The sequence below is a fragment of the Micropterus dolomieu genome, linkage group LG16, assembly GCF_021292245.1.
Source record: "Micropterus dolomieu isolate WLL.071019.BEF.003 ecotype Adirondacks linkage group LG16, ASM2129224v1, whole genome shotgun sequence".
Taxonomy (NCBI): Eukaryota; Metazoa; Chordata; class Actinopteri; order Centrarchiformes; family Centrarchidae; genus Micropterus; species Micropterus dolomieu.
Window position 1 is genome coordinate 18,020,348 of NC_060165.1, and position 5,556 is coordinate 18,025,903.

General features: G+C 40.0%; 1 long non-coding RNA gene across 1 annotated transcript; it reads right to left on the reverse strand.

Annotated features, from left to right (window-relative positions):
• Positions 1–39: 39 nt before the first annotated feature.
• On the reverse strand, positions 40–5,299 carry LOC123984957. Its single transcript, XR_006828563.1, has 3 exons — positions 5,216–5,299; positions 2,495–2,648; positions 40–2,191 (listed from the first exon to the last, which is right to left on the reverse strand). It is a non-coding gene; the product is annotated as an uncharacterized LOC123984957 (long non-coding RNA).
• Between the last annotated feature and the right edge of the window lie 257 nt (positions 5,300–5,556).

The following is a 5,556-nucleotide window of genomic DNA, read 5'->3' on the forward strand; positions in this document are numbered from 1 at the left end:
AAATCTTATTTAACTCATCATTAGTAACCCTTTTCCAGGTAGGGTAGAATATCCTGAATAGACACTGTACGGAAGAGACCTAGGCAAAAAAAACAACAACATTTATTTAATTTTTTATTCCACTAGTTTTTGTGTTTACCAGTGTGTACTTACTTTAAAATGAAATGTCTAACATTGTGAGAAATCGGTTTATTAGCTTTCTTGACAAGAGTTACACGATACCACTCTCATGTAAAGTATTTGTAGTTCCACTTAACTTTTCCAATAGCGGCTGTGTTATTCATATCAGGTACCCGGTTACCAACCATACTTACTACTTTCCACTCTAGTGAGTTCAGGGTTTGAAGGGGAGGATAGGAAGAAGCCCCCCCCCCTCACTTGCTTGCTTCTCCAGCTCTGGGGAAGTCATTATCAGCTGGTTCAAGACCATACCTAGTAACTGACTCTACAGGTCTAATTTAGATGGCAAGAAACAACATTACACCTTGACCCTAGCCCTTTCACCAACAATGCTGGGAACCAAACCAGGTATCTTATCTGTCAAACACAATTATATGCCTTGTGTATACCACCATATTTGGAGGTGGAACAATTACAGTATTCAATTCATAAAAGTAGGTTTTTTTAATCCCTGTGCAAACGAAATAAAATGTGGATATGGCTTTTGTGTGAAAAGGAGCACAAAATGTCTTTTATACTGTCTAGGTCTGAAATCTTATTTAACTCATCATTAGTAACCCTTTTCCAGGTAGGGTAGAATATCCTGAATAGACACTGTACGGAAGAGACCTAGGCAAAAAAAACAACATTTATTTAATTTTTTATCCCACTAGTTTTTGTGTTTACCAGTGTGTATCTATGACAGCATATGAGGAGTATCATGTAGGTTAAATGATTTACGGGGCTGGGGGAGGGGGTAATATACAGAGAAAAAAAAAACAGACTGAGATTAATGTCGTAAATTTATCAATATGTGAAAAACTTGAATATTCTAGGATTATAAAGTCATAAATTTGCCGAAAATATTTTCAGATGTGATTGTGTTATTAAAGACTCTGTACTCTGTATTAAAAGCATGTTATGCAGATGTTAATAACATAGGATCTAAACTACTGTCACCAATCAGTATTGAGAGATATTTACTTCTGTTCAAAAGCCCAAAAGCATAAAAACAATTGGGTAAGAAATGCAGACATTCACGATAGTAAAATGTGATACGTGCTTTCAAGTGGCTTTGTTGTACTCTTCCACATCTGCTGAACTGTCAGAAATGTCCACCTTTTCTTTTGTGTCTGCGCAATTATTAATCACTGAAAAAAATTCGGAAACCAGCAGGAAATGACATGACAAAATAATATTGTAACACTTCTTCCTAGCCAGTGGTCATGTACGCAGTTCCTCATAGAAGAAAAGGATCCGTGAGTATTCGTGTGCGTATGCCTGTGCGTGCCCTTTCATTGTTGACTTAAAATTAACTTGCCAGGCTATAGTCAGCACTCTCGGCCACGTTCTTCAGGGCTTGGTCACCTATTGGGGTTAAAATGGCCTTTTATAATTCATTGCCAACAACAACACAGCACTCAGTCAGGGGTCAGCTCCCATGATGCACTAGGGAAGCAAGCCATTCTGTGTGATAACACAAGAATGTCTGACAGTCTAATAGTCACTATTCAGTATTCTCAGTGGGCTTCTTTTTCTACTGCAATGTTAGTGGCTGTGGTGCAGCAGGTGCTGTCAGACAGAGTGGATATGCAGCAGCACAGTCAATGGTGTGGCTGTGGGACAACGTATTAATCTCATGTTAAGACACATGCTGAGTTTTCAGAGCTGCCAGGGGTAGATGTATTGAGATCTAGTCTCTGTTGTGACTGATGACCTTTTGGCTGCGTCTGGGTGTTAATCCTCGTTGGTGCTTAGTGGAGATGAGTACAGAGCCATGAGAGGAGCAAACCCGTGGGTTCGCTCATATCTTCGCTTTGCACCATAATCCCTGTTCAGATGAGCTATATGCTGCCTGTTTTGTCTCATGATACTAGACAATGGCTTTTAAAAGCAAAATAAAAATGTCCACCCAAGGGCCTTTCACTTCTAATGTAGTAGTGGTACTTGCATAGCGGACTATTTCAGATGTCTTCTGGTCAATAAGAGCTTCTGGCTTCCAGGGGGATGTACTGAGGTTGTGGCTACGTGACTGGTACCAGGGGAAATAAAGGAAAATGACTGCACTCAACAATAAAGACAGTATGTTGATTTTAAACCTAAACCCTATCATTGTTATGTACCATAGGTGGCATGTGACTAAAAATTCGTACCAACCAAGAAATTATTCAACCATCTTATCATAATAATAATGCAAGTTAATACAGGCTTATGACAGAATAAACTACTGCAAACCAAACAATAGCTTTGTGTCGAATAGACGTTGAAGCAGAATGATGTACCTGCCCATGCATGCCCAATGTTACGTTAGCAACTTTTATGGGAAAGAACTTACTGAGTAGTAAACTGCTATTTTCTTCCTGTTGGCCTTGGCCGCTTCTTTCGGTTTATCTGTGAGCCAACAGCAATGACGCCAGCTGCTGGCCAGCTGCTGGCCGAATGGTTGCAAGACACTGCTGGCTTGTTGATGCGAGGGCCGGGGTGTGCGGCTGTGTTGATGAAAATGGGGGATTAGTACAGCCGATGCCAACAGGAATAAGTAAGCAGTGGAGTACCACGTAAGTGTCTCTTTAACCAAACACTAGTGTTTTTCATACATGGTACACATTACTATTTCCTCTTTTCAAACGTCTGCTTCAAAGCGCAGTTTAAACTGAACTGAATGAAAAGTCGGCCTGAATGGTGCATATGTGATTGTATAGAGTGTAAAAAATGACTTCCCTAATGGGTAGTGTGACTTGTGAATGCCCCCTCCCCTCTTCCCATTACTTTAGTTGAGCCAAGATGATGCCACCGTGAAACAACTCTGTAGAGGAGCTTTCATTTACCCTGCCTCATTTAGCCTGGCTGGAAACAGGCAGCTGCTCACTTACCCTCAGCCTCCCATCTCTCCATCTCGTATACACACATCGGCTTGCAGCACACTTCGAGTGTAAAGCATTTGAGCCATCTATGTGACCGTGCCTATTGCTAAACTAACGCTCTCTTGCAGGAATGGCACGCAGCTACTAGATTTAACCAAAAGGCGTGTCTTCCTTTAAGCATGAGCTACAGATATAAAAAGAATATTAAATCAGGAAGTTGTCAGCTAATGAAACATATATACAAGTGTTAAATGACAGAGGAGTACCAGAGACAAAAAACCGAAGCGGGGTACTGAAAGACAAGTCGTAATGCCCTATGCTTTCTGCAGTGCGGAATAGACAGATGGAATCATGGAACTGGATAATAAAAACGGCATCAACTGTAAAACGCAGAATATAATGGAATTTGCCAAAATGTGGATGCAGTTTATATATATTTGAAGAAAAAAACCCAACAAAAAATGGGGTTTTCGTTAGCATTATAAAAAAATTCCACAGCACTTAAGCCAAATGAAACTATGCTATGTTTTGGTGTCATTTAGGGGCACGCTGCACGTGAGAGTAGCCCCCGTCAGACCCCCTTATTGCTGCGGTGTGTTCGAACAGCATATGAAGGCTGTCCTTTACACTTGCTTCCTGTCTGTCAAAAGAACTGATTTTAAAATGCAACTGTTTTTTTATAAAGAACTGAATGGTTTAGGGTTAAAGTTACATTTCTGATGATCTCTTACGTTATGAACCATTCAGACCTCTTAGGTTGTCTGGGACAGGTCTGCTTTCTGTCCCCAGTGTCAAAATTAAACATGGAGAAGCAGCATTCATTTGTGCACCATATATCTACAACAAACTTCCCGAAACTGCTGCAACTGTCAGTTCTTAACAATTAAGGCTAAAGACATTTCTTTTTGCTGCTGCCGCCTTTTATTATATTCAGAAGATTTATATCTTACATTGCAGTCTAACTTTCATTGTCCTGTTTTATCTTGTTTTTATTTTCTATTTAACACATTTTATTTAATTATATTTAAATGTATTTCCCTATGTTGCTTTTTTATTGTATGTAAAGCACTTTGAATTGCCTTGTTGTTGAAATGTGCTATACAAATAAACTTACCTTGCCTATAGAAGAGCCGTGGGAAGAACTGTTAATAGTCAACAACTGATTTACCAGGGGACAATTCACAATACATGTATTGCAACAGTACTGTTAGTATATTATAGTATTTTAATACCCTGCTGTTGCAATACATTTGTGATTTGTCATATATGTCCCATAAATAACTGTACATGCATTTAAATATTTCTACATGGATCTCTGCATGATAAATCAAATTCAGTGACACTGAGTAAACTTAAATGCTTCAAATGTAAAACACAGAATTCTGAAAAATTTAAACAGAAAACATGGAAAAATTAGGATGGATTTCATAATAAAGTAGCTGTTGTGGACCCCATTTCTGTGACATTCGTTGTCACAATTCCACTGTAGTCTGGCTCATTTGGGCAGTGGTGAAAGAACTCCACCAGCCTAGATGAGCAGAAGATATGTCATTTATATGTATATGACTGGTGTGCAAACATTCAGGTAAGACATGCAAGAAGAGGCACTGACATTCTACCTCCACCTACAAATGAGGCGTTCTATTTGACTGTGATGGAGATGCACAAATCTTGTTTTCTTCTGCTGGATGACGTTTGTTGGATTGGACATTCATTATGGTATGCTCATTATTCAGCTGCATTTCTACATCCTATGCCAGCTGTGCCTGACTCAGTATTGTCTCTCTCCTCACAGCTGTGACTGTGTGCGCACATTCCCACATGCATCTTTTTGACTGAGGTGAAATTTAAGATAGTTCCAGAGCTAAAGAACTGAGGGAGGCTGGGGTGGATGAATGAGGAAGACATTTAGATGGAGCAAAGGCCTGAGCACCTCTGAAACTGAAACTGCTTAAAAACAGACACAAAACAAGTGAACAGCAGTAATACTGTGCAATGTACAATGAACATTCCAGCACAGCCTCCACAGGACTGAGTTAAAGGGCCTTTTGTCCAATGAGTTACCTCATCAGCACTCACGGCTCACATAGAGCCACTGACAAATCAACAGGCACTGAGTGGTGAAGGACACCAAGCACTTCTGTGCGGAGATTCAGATGTATGATTTGAGCATGCTCAAAAAAAGTACCAACCTTTTCTAGCAGGACCTTGACGCAGGAGAGGTGACCCTCGAAACAGGCAGAGATCAGTGGAGTGAGCCCGTGTTTGTCTGGAGCCTGTATGGGGAGCGGGTGGGAAAGTCGTCAGTGGGAGAAAAAATAACAAAGGAGAACCTCACAGAATTTTTTGGAGAAAAGCTTCATATATCAGCAGATCATAGGAACATCTGCATTCCTACTCAGTGCTACATTCCTCTTTTATCAAGACTAAATAAGAAAAATAAATCCTCAAAGCAAAGTTTTAGTCCCCTGTAAAACTTATCATGTTCAGAAATTATAAGAACAGGGTATACACAGACACACACACACACACA